Genomic DNA, 12,205 nt, shown 5'->3' on the forward strand with positions numbered 1-12,205 from the left:
AAGTTCTTTTCTACTTCTTGCATCTCATTTCTTCCTGAAATTAATTTTCTCCTCCCTGAAGTACCTTTCTTAATAATTCACTCAGCTCCATTTGTGATTTCTCTTATGTTTTGTTTATCTTAATAGCCATTCATTTTGACCTGACATTTGAATGATAGTTTATTTGGGTATAAAATCTGGTTTCTCAGTTATTTTCTCTGAATATTTTGAATGTATTATTTCACTGTCTTTTCACTGGTATTGATGCTGTTTATAAGTCATTATTTTGCCTCATTGTTTAACATCTTCTCTTTGATAGTCATTTATCTAAGTGTGTATGTAGTTTTGCTATCCTATTGATTACTTGATTTGACTTACGAATGTTGGGTTCTATCTTTATTAAATTCTGAAAACTTCTATTTTATGTCATTTATAAAATTTCCCTCTTTTCAATTTTCTCTAATGTCTTCTTATGTAAAACCAGTTATATGTATGTTGAACTTTCTCATTCTTTCATGTCTGTTCATTTTTCTCTCACATTACCTACTTTTTATATTGTGTTGCTTTCATCTTCTGAGTACAATTTACCAATTCACTAGTTCTATTTATAAATATAATCATATGTTTAATCTATTCAATATTTTAAAAATTCTAGTGACTATAGATTTATTTTCTACAAACCCATTTCTTTTTGTTCTTAAAATTACCTGGTAACTTCCATAGTGATTTATACCTTTCTCATATTCTTGTTTGTTTAGTTTATACTACTTTAATTATTTAAACATAATCATTTTATAGTTTGTGCCTGATAATCTTACTCTTGATGTTATTCTTGGGGTTTAATCATATCTTTTTTTTCTCTGCTGACTCTTTTTGTGGTGCATTGTTTCCTGTGTGTTTTAGAATTGTAGATTATAAACTTATCTTCCCAGGACTTTATAGTGAGAATCCTATGTAATGTGATTTGACATACCACAGGATTCTAATTAATCCAGGAATAAAATTTATGTTAACGTATACAGTTACCAGACTACAGAGATGATGGAAATTCAAACCTGAAACCTGTGTAATTGGGTTCATGATCATAAATTTATAAGAAATGTTTTTCTTTCTTGATTTTTTTCAACTACAGCCCTGGCTAAGACTGAAAGTTTTCCTCATCACCTACCTGTGCTACAGACAGATAATTTTTAGTCTACTCTTCTCTATGTATGTGCATAACTTCAATTGCTTATCTTTCCATAGACCCAGTTCCTTACATGCTATCTCAGCATGAAATTATGTTCAGTTAATTTCCAAGCCTCTAGTTTATCAAGATTCACATGACCCTCTGAGAAGACTGAAGTATCAACTCACACTTAATCTTGTTGTATACAGTTCTCTTTACATGTTTGTCTTCTGGAGATTTCTCTCACTTTTTTGTTAGGATAGCTATGTATTTTTAAATTATATATGCTATCTTTTATCCATCACTTTTATGTATTTTTATATGAAAGATTTTTAGTTTATGTAGACTGCCCTATTTTCAGAAAACCTTCAACTTCCTTTTTACATTATATTTAAATATATTAATTTGCCTACATTTTTATAAACACAAAATATTTGATATTAATTTTGAAGGCATTTTAATGGCTTCAGCTCAGGACAAAAATTACATAACATGGCCAATAAATGGTTCATGTTAAAAGACTAAAAGCCTAATCACAGGTTAATAAACAATGTAGTCATCTAGCATTTTTACAACAAATTTGAAGAAAACACTGAATACAGAAATGGTCAATGGGATAATTGCATAAATAACTTGTTTTGGGATAATTGTGTAAGTAACTTTTCTTCACAGGCAAAATCTCTTACTAATAGATCCTAATTCTAGCAAGAAAATTGACATAGAATTTTGAACATCTAGTGTACAAATTAATGGTTTTGGATGTTTGCTGTTCATCAATTCTTAGAGACATAAAATGATTTAGCACAATGTTGGCAGGCCTGCACGGAAATGAGTAAATGCTTTTATGGCTGATAGTAATATAAATTGGTGCCATTTTTCTAAAAAGCAAAAGGGCAGTATGTAACAAGATCTTGAAAATATATTTGTATCATTTGACAAAAAGAATTCTACTTTTGTGTATACAGCTTTCCTTTTTATTCATCTGTTTTTTTCTTCCTTTGTTCATTGACCAACAGTATTTAGGAAGCTGTTTGTATGCCAAGCATTATGATTATTCTGTGGATAAAAAGATAATTCAGATATGCTTCTTTCCCTTGAGAAACCACAGACCTAACTGTGTAACTCACTTTTCCTCCTACTTTCACACTCCCACCCTGTTCCCCAAAGACATGCATTATCTACAAATATATGTTAAAACTTGATAGTTTATTACGGCCATTTTTTTTTCACATAAGCTCCTTCAATATTAATACAAAGAAATATAATGGTAACATGAATAGTGAATATGTCAGTCTACTTCTTCTATGAGGGAGTAATACAGTCCACAATTAACCTCTAGCCATAGATATCTAAATAATGGAAAACTATAAAGAAGAAATATCTTTTATTATTTATTTTTAATTTAAACATATATATTCATTGAATATAACGTGATATTTTGAATATGTATACTTTGTGGAATGGCTAAATCAAGCTAATTAACAAACTGTCATTTTTTTTTTTATGGTGAGAACATTTTAAATCTACTCCCTTAGCAATTTTCAAGAATGTAATACATTGTTATTAACTATAGTCACCACATTGGACAATAGGGGAAAAACTATTTTTCAACATTGGAGAACATGCCACACAGGACTGTGAATTCTGAGGTGAAAATATTGATATTAGACCTCCCATCACCTACACTTTCTGCCCAGAGGCAATTCTTTATAGTGTACATAGGAAAACCTAAACAGTCTGACAATTATTCTGAGTTGAATAGACCAGTGTCGAAGATATAAAAAGATTAACCAACTAGAATTCATGGGGCAGATTACCCAAAAATCATAGGTACATGGATAAAATGTCCAGAAATCTAAGTGTGGAACCCTTGACTTTTTACCTAAATACCAGAGTGTTTTTACATAGAGTGAATACTCCATAAGCCCAGACAAAAACAGCTTTCAAGAAATGAATAATTACTTACGACTTGTAAAACAAAATTTCCAGAGTTCACAGAGCCAGGAATTAAGCACTCACAATCCAAGTAGAGAGATCTCATTGAAGACATGAGGCTTGAAGGAGCTTCATTTCAAACTTACAATAATGACTACTCTAGACACAACTTAAAAGAGTTTAAATGGCCAGGTGTGGTGGCTCACGCCTGTAATCCCAGCACTTTGGGAGATTGAGGCAGGCGGATCACCTGAGGTCGGGAGTTCGAGACCAGCCTGACCAACATGGAGATTACAGGCGTGAGCCACCGAGCCCAAGATTGTGCCATTGCACTCCAGCCTGGGCGACAAGAGCGAAACTCCGTCTAAAAAAAAAAAAAAGCTTAAAAACAAATCTCAAAGGCAATATGCTAATCAAAAGAAACTTGATTGCTTTCCAGAAAATAACTAGAGTATTTTAAAATACAAAATCCAGCAGTTGACAACGTAAAATTCACAACGTTTAGCATCCCATCTAAGCTCACTAGATATGAAGAAGGGAAATGTAACTCACAATCATGAGAAAAAAAATCAGTTATGAAAGAAATGACAGATGATGAAATTTGCAGAAAATGATGTTAAAATATCTATTATAAATATGGTACATGTGCTCAAATATGTGAAAGATAGTAGAATCATGATGAGGAGAGAAATTGAAAGTATAAAAAAAAATGGAACGTAGCTCCTAAAGATGAAAAACACAAAATCTGAAATGAAAAAGACACTAGAGGGGGTGAACAGTATATTAGACACTGCAAAAATAAAAGGTTAGTGAACTTGAAAACCTAGCAACAGAATCTATTCAAAATAAAGTACAGAGACAAAAGACAGAAAATAGTAAACAGAGCAGAGTAACATGTGGAACAGTATGAATCAGGCTAAACACATAATTAGAGTCCCAGAAAGAAGAAAGCAGACAGAAAAACAAAATCACTAAAAATGTAATTTAAATGCAGAGGAAAAATTGTACTACTAACTAGAATCTTTACTCAGTGAAAATAGGTTTCAAAAATGGAGGTCATTCTTCCACAGTTCAGGTCTCTGAAAAACTTCCATCTCCCACTGAAAGTTGTAGTCTAAGAGTGAAGCCATCACATACAAGGACTTCAGGGCTAACTGTAAAGTCAGTCTGAACACTTGCATTAGTTGATCTTATTTATTATCACAAGCCTGAAAACACACAGCTCTAGAAAAGGTGGCCTCCTCATGCACATATATAATTTTTAAAAAGGAGAAGGCACTTCGTGAGGCTGAAGCAGGAGGATCACTTGAAGCCAGGAGTTGAAGACCAGCCTGGACAATAAAGCAAGACTCTGTCTCTACAGAAATAAAAATTAAAAATAAAAAAGAGTGCAATAGAAAAGGGAACAATCAGCACAAAGAGGGCTGAAATGTGCAACAAAAGTCAGCACAATGAAAATGATGAATAATGAGCCCTAGAATTCAAAGAGATGGGGTACCAGTTTTCATTACATTCTGAACAACACATTACAAATAAACTATTTTTAAAAATAAAAGTGAGGGATAAAGAAAAGGAATGTCAACCCATTGATTGAGCCCTTCATTTTCTCTTAAAATTGTTTTTGATACGTAATAGTTGCATGTATTTGTGGGGTACATGTGATAATTTGATACATGGATACAACGTGTAATGTTCAAATCAGAGTGAGATATCCATCACCTCAAACATTTATCATTTCTTTGTGTTGGGAACATTTCCAATCTTCTCTTTGAGCTATTTTGAAATATACAATGAATTATTATTAACTATAGTAACCCTATTATACTACTGAACACTACAACTTAATCCTTCTATCTAACTGTTTTTTTGTATCCATTAACCAATCCCCATTTGTTCTTGATAAAGTTGAATCAAATCTTTTGTGAACACACATTCTCAGGTCTTTTGGGATATGATTATCAGCAATTCTCTGACCTTCAAAGAGAAATCTGAGTGAATTCACTGGAACTCCCAACATTGGCAGTATACTTCTCTGGGTTTCCTGAGATGTGTTGCCATTTCCACTTTGAAGTGAATCTTACGGCTATCTGACTTTAATGTATTCTCCTTCCTTCTTATTCCCCAACTCCTCGGTTAAAGAATTTGTCTCCTGGTCAGACAAGGTGATGGTGGCTTCATTCAGTGGTCTCCTCTGAACAGTAGGTACCAGCCTAGGATACACAGAACCTTGCTCCAGGGTTTACAAATCCACCTCTCTTCCTCACAGCACAATCAGGAAAACACCCTTTTTAGGTGGGCACAAAGACCCAACCTAAGCTAATGAATCTCTTTGTGCTGGGTGTTTGAATCTGCTGTGGAGATACAATAGGTAGGAAAGGAAGTAGAGTGACTCATTTCAGATATAGGTGTGCATGAGTTTCCACTAAAATGTACTACTGGTACCTGTTCCCAGGAGTATGTAGGCTCTCTTCATTGGGTACTTTGCAGGTATGTTCTTCTTGTAGTCTAAAAACATGCCAATTTCCAAAAAAAAAAAAAGTGAGAATGGGGTAGCCTCTTAACTAAAAATCAGATAATACTATTTGTTAAAAATCTAAAATGTAAAACAGGCCATATACACAATCTGTAATTATAACACCTCTACAAAGTTTATATTATGATATTCCTTATGGCAGAATGCAAATACTTAATCCCTTTTGCACCAAGAGTCTTATGATTCCCTCTCCCTCTCTCCCTATCTGACTTGCTGTTCATTCTATGATTTTGTCCCTGTGTCTCTCAGTTTCATGTCTCCTGACTCAGAAGTATGGCACATCTTTGTATTTTTGTCTTGTATTTTGTCTTGACTTATTCATAGATACTCCTTAATATTGCCCCTCCCAGGTCAGACTAGCCCTTTGCTATATTTTTTTCTGACTGCAAGAGGCATTTGTTCATTCAATAAACATCCATTAAGCCCCCATGGAATTCTAACTCAGCAGTGAGAAAAGTAGATCTATGGACAGTACAGTGCTTATAACATTTCAGAACGAGTGCTTCTCCTCTGGCCAAAGCCAAAGCCTATTAGTGAGCTTGATTAACTCCTTCACCTTAAGTCAGCAAGAAAAGATGTAGCAGAATAGCATAAGTGAGGCAGATGACTTCAGTGACAGCTGATCTGAGCACATGCTTTGGTTAAATTCTAACTTTATAAATATTTATTGAGCATCTAGGCAGAAGCCGGGAATGGGAGTATGGTGGTGAATAAGGTAGACAAGATCTAGACCTTACTGGAACATACACTTCAGTAAGGCACATGGACATTGAATTAGTGGGTGATGAAAATCTTGTAAGTTGAAATGAAGGGCACTTAGCCTAGTGAAGAGTGAGGGAAGATGATTCCAAGCAGAGGAAATAAAACTCACGATGACTCAGAATTAGGAAAGAGTTTGGAATACTGGGTGAACTGAGGGTGGATGGAGGTGGTGGTCTGGAACAGGGATAATGGGTGGGCAGGGGTGGTAAACAGGTGGAAAGGTAAGCTTGATACTGAACTGGGAGCCTCTGGGGTCTTGTTAGGAATTTAATTTATCTTGAAAAACAAGGGAATCTTTAAAGAATTTAAAGAATTTTAAGCAGGTGAGTAACATGATTAGATTTACACTCCTAACCTAACACAGTGGATAAAATAAGCAGAATAGGGCACTTTTGTTCAAATATGGCAGATGGAACGTGTACACCTCTAACTGCTCCCCCAGTCCTTTCTAAAATAGCAGTAAAGGTATTTTTTAAGAAAGCAGAAATCCTAAATGACAAGGAGAAGAGGAAAAGTGATCCCATCAATAAGATTTTGGGGCCGGGCGCGGTGGCTTACGCCTGTAATCCCAGCACTTTGGGAGGCCGAGGCGGGCGGATCACGAGGTCAGGAGATCGAGACCATCCTGGCTAACACGGTGAAACCCCGTCTCTACTAAAAATACAAAAAATTAGCCAGGCGTGGTGGTGGGCGCCTGTAGTCCCAGCTACTCGGGAGGCTGAGGCAGGAGAATGGCGTGAACCCGGGAGGCGGAGCTTGCAGTGAGCCGAGATCGCGCCACTGCACTCCAGCCTGGGCGACAGAGCGAGACTCCGTCTCAAAAAAAAAAAAAAATAAAAATAAAAAAATAAATAAATAAATAAATAAATAAAGATTTTGGAAGCTGGTTAGCAGATGGCCAAGTGGTAAAGGATTTAACAGGCCCAAGAAAACCAAACCAACAGTGGAAAAGCAGAGAACCAACCTGATTTATACATTAGAATCCCCCAAAGCTCAGCAGCTACTGCCACCAGCTGCTTCTAAATGTAGACATGACAGGGACCAAGGAAAGCACCGGAGTCAGGAGCATTGGTCTAATGTCTGTTTAAGAAGCAGTCAGTCTCTGTTCCATGTAGCTGGGCCACTGTGTTTCACTCATCCTGGGGAAAGACTGAAGGCTTATTCTCTGGAAAGGAGGTTTCTGGACTAGAGGACACCCAAGCATGGCCAAGAAGAAGGAGTAAGATAGATGTTGTCAACAGACCGGTACTGAGACCTGGTAACTTAATTCTCCACTCCTGGACAGCTAAAAGCCAAGCTTTTGTTCATAAGGCAAGAATGTGGAATGATCTCCTTTAAAGAACCTTTTCAGCTCAGGGGAAATGTCCTAAAAGTACTAACATCAGAGGCTCCACAGCTGCTGTTATTGCAAATGATTTTATTGTTATGAAAGTATTTAGTGAGATTTTATTTTCCCCCAAATAGATTCCTTTAAATAATGTTATATTAAAATTTATATTAATAATTATAATTTAGTTTGCCTTTTAACATTTATATGTCATTTTGAATATTTTAGAATATAACTTTTTTGAAAATATATAAACAAAATTTTAATTTACATATTTCATGAAAATACAGTCATTTCATATTCAATGAAGTTAAGCTCACTTTAAATATAATTGCATTTTATTTCTTAATCCTTTAGTAAGAATGAGTTTAAATTGAGAAATAGAAAATATAAAAGTAGAGCTCAGGGGAAAACTAAAAAGCATAAGGAAATAAATGTTCAATGGGGCAGTCTGCTTAAGTTATTAAAAACTGGAAACAACAAAAATAAGATTTATATTGAGCATGACCCATATAAAAATTGCAAACCGGCCTGGGCATGGTGAGTCACACTTTTGTAAACAGGGCCTGGGCGTGGTGAGTTACACTTGTAATCCCAGCACTTTGGGAGGCTGAGGCAGGAGGATCTCTTGAGCCCAGGAGTTCCAGACCAGCCTGGGCAACAAAGTGAGACCTTGCCTCTAGAAAAAAATTTTTAAAAATTAGCTGGGCATGACGATGCAAGCCTGTGGTCCCAGCTACTTGGGAGGCTGAGACGGGAGGATTGCTTGGGCTCAGGAGGTCAAGGCTGCAGTGAGCTGTGATTATGCCACTGCACTCCCGCCTGGATGACAGAGTTAGACCCTGTCTCAAAAAAACCCCACAAAATTGTAAACAAGATATTACATATTCTTTATTGTAATACATAAAGATTTAATTACTGACCAAAATAATGAAAATGAAAAAAATTATTTTTATCAAGTCCACAACTTAAACAAGTCAAATGAAATCCCTGCAATTTTATATAAATAAAGATTTAATGAAGATATTACTGTAAGAGATGGCCAAAATCGCAACATAAGTGACAGACATATGCTGAAAATAAAATAAAAAATACGTTATAACTATGTTTAAACTTTGTACAATTATTGTTTCACTCCCAAATATACTTACAGTGGCTTTTTCTTTTTTTTTTTTGAGACAGGGTCTCACTCTGCCCATGCTGGATTGCAGTGGCACGATCACAGCTCACTGCAGCCTCAACCCCCCAAGGCTCAAGTGATCCTCCCACCTCAGCCTACCGACTAGCCGGGACTACAGGCACATGCCACTATGCCCAGCTAATTTCGTTTATTTTTTGTAGCGACAGGTCTTACTATATTGCCCAAGGTGATCTTGAACTCCTGGACTCAGGCAATCCTCCAGCCTCACCCTCCCAAAGTGCTGGGATTACAGGCATGAGCCACTGCACCTGGCCACATATTGTGACTTTTATTAACAATTTCATTTACTATTCCTCAGCTAAGCGGCTTCACCAAATGTAAATTAATTAAAAAGTCTAAGAACTACACTGACCTAATTTGACATTAATGTTAATAGAATACAAATCGTGAGAAAATCCTAATTTTAACATAAGTAGTATATTTTAATTTTTAAGTGTTTAGTTATTAGATGGCATTTTGGCCTCTGTTTATACTCTCTCACAGACCATCTAGTAGTTAGCAATGGACTTGAGACTGGTCAACAGTTGCTAAATCAGAACCCATTAACTTAACCAGGTGTGGACTCATTAACTTAACCGGAGGATACTGTAGACCTGATAACCACCCTTAATACTTCACTGGGATCATTTGGCAAGCAATAATGCAAGCAAATTAACCTGAAGTGATTCAGCTAGGGTGAAAGAAAGCAGAGAGAAAGGATGCATGAAAGGAAGATGGGCTCTAAATCACTGGTTCACATCAGAATCACCTTCACGAAACATTGAATAGAGTAGACAGAGCTAATAAAATTTTTCACCCAGAAAAGGTTTGGCCAAATAGTTTCCAGACTATTTGCAAAACTGGAGTGGTAATGAGTTGCTTGTTTACTTTTGTTATTATTTTTTTCTTAAAAAATAGTGATTCTAATGTGTGGAAGCAATTGCAATAAAGTACTCTAGATATGACTTAGTGGCATCATCTTCTCATTGAAAAAATACCCCAACCTCATCTTATCTGCAATGGAAATAGAGTGTTTCTTTAGTGCATATAATGAAAAAATTACAACTGTCAGAAATGATAGCCTAGACTACTTGTAGAAAGCTTCCCTTAAAGCTGTAAATCACCAGTGTTAGCACAATTGAGTAAATTTCCTTTTCCTTCCTTTTTTATTCTTCTCCCTGTCTATATTTCCCCTCCTCTTTATTTCTTTAATTGTCCACCTTATAAGTGTTTCCCCACGTTGACATTTTGAGTAATGCTTCTCATTAAAAATTTAAAAATATTTTCACATTTTTGAACATATGAAGCATCAAAAATATGTGGCCTTTGTGATATAATTCTTTAGATTTGTGACAGATTTGGGAAGAAGATATTTTTAGTTTTGACATTTGAGAAAGTTTTTACCTGTATTAAAACATATGTTGTAGTCTTCATTAGGATTCCTATTTGAGCACAAAAAAATATCTGCAAGAAAACGCAAATAGCAGCAACAGTGAAGAGCACTGGCTTAGGTCAAACAGACTTCAATTTAATCTGAGCTCCCCCTTTGCCAGCTGTGGGACATAAAACAACTGGCTTAACCTTCACTCGTCTAAATGTCGTCATCTGCCAAATGGGTGTAATAGTAGCTCCTATCTCCTAGAGATGTGAGAATAAATTAATCTGTGTGAAATCCTTGGAATTGTGTGAGGCACACAGACAAGCTTGTGGATGTTATTATTGATCCCACTGTTATTATTATTATTCATTATTTTTAACTGACTCTGATTTACTTTTATAAAATAAAATAATACATGCCTGATATGGTTTGGCTGTGTGCCCACCCAAATATCATCTTCAATTATAGCTCCCATAAATCCCATGTGTTGTGGGAGGGACCCGCTTGGAGATAATTGAATCATGAGGGCAGTTTCCCCCATACTCTTTGTGGTAGTGAGTAAGTCTCACGAGATCTGATGATTTTATAAGGGTTTTCCCCTTTTGCTTGGCTCTCATTCTCTCTTGACTGCCATCATGTAAGATGTGCCTTTGTTCTTCCCTCAACTTCCGCCATGATTGTGAGACCTCCCCAGCCATGTGGAACTGTGAGTCCATTAAACTTCTATTTCTTTATAAATTACCCAGTCTTGGATATGTCTTTATCAGCAGTGTGAAAACAGACTAATACAATGTTCACAATAGAAAAATGTAGATTGTAAAGAAGCACAAAATAGAGTCTTCTTCTGACTGCTACCACCCACCTCTCTGTTAATGGCTCTTATGTATCGTCTCTCAAATTATTTTAGGAACCAGCTTATATATGATCCTTTCTGAAGCTTCATGCAGAGCAATCAGACCTTGCCCTCTGTTTGCGATTTTGTCACTTAACATTTTATCTTGAATGGCTTTCTCTATCCACACATCTACATCACTCTCATTCTTTATAATAACTGTATCATATTCCACTGTATACATGTACTACAATTTATATAAACATCCTTTTGCAGTTTTTTTTTTTTGCAATTATGTCTGTTAGGAAATGTCCTAATGTAGTATAATTTCTGGATTAAACTAAGTGTATTTTCTACTTTGGTATATTTTGCTGAATTACCCTCCCAAAAAGTTTGCATTAATTTACTACAGTGGTATTTAATGCATTTGGGTATGGCTCTGAAAACATGTATGTAAATGATCTGTTTGAAATAGATTTTTAAATTAAATTCACTAGGGATATGATTTGCTTTAGCAGGGTTCATGACCCTTTGTGATAAGTTTTGAAAGATGTAGATTCTCATTTTTCTGATGATGTGCATTCAAGAAAGTGCTGAGGTGTACACATTTTTAGAGGAAGCATGTCTTTGGGAGACTGAACAATGGCCAGCCAATAATGTTCACAACCCAATCCTTTGATTTCAGCCCAGTGAAACTCACACCAGACTTCTGACCTCCAGAGCTAAGATTATAAATGGGTGTTGTTTTAAGTCACTAAGTTTATGGTAATTTGCTACAGCAGCAGTAGGAGACAAACCATTCATGTATCCCAGATGAAGATTCAGCTATGTGGGCACATGCCCTCTGTAAGAATGTATGAGAGCACAGCTTTAGAAAACCAAAAGCTGGCCAGGTGCAGTGGCTCATGCCTGTAATCCCGGTACTTTGGGAAGCTGAGGCAGGAGGATCACTTAAGGCCAGGAGTTCGAGACCAGCCAGGCCAATATGGCGAAAGCCCATCTCTACCAAAAATACAAAAATTAGCTGGGCATGGAGGTTCATGCCTGTAATTCTAGCTACTCAGGCAGCTGTGTCAGGAGAATCACTTGAACCTAGGAGGTGCAGTAAGCC

The sequence above is a fragment of the Pan paniscus genome, chromosome 5 (genome assembly GCF_029289425.2).
Source record: "Pan paniscus chromosome 5, NHGRI_mPanPan1-v2.0_pri, whole genome shotgun sequence".
Taxonomy (NCBI): Eukaryota; Metazoa; Chordata; class Mammalia; order Primates; family Hominidae; genus Pan; species Pan paniscus.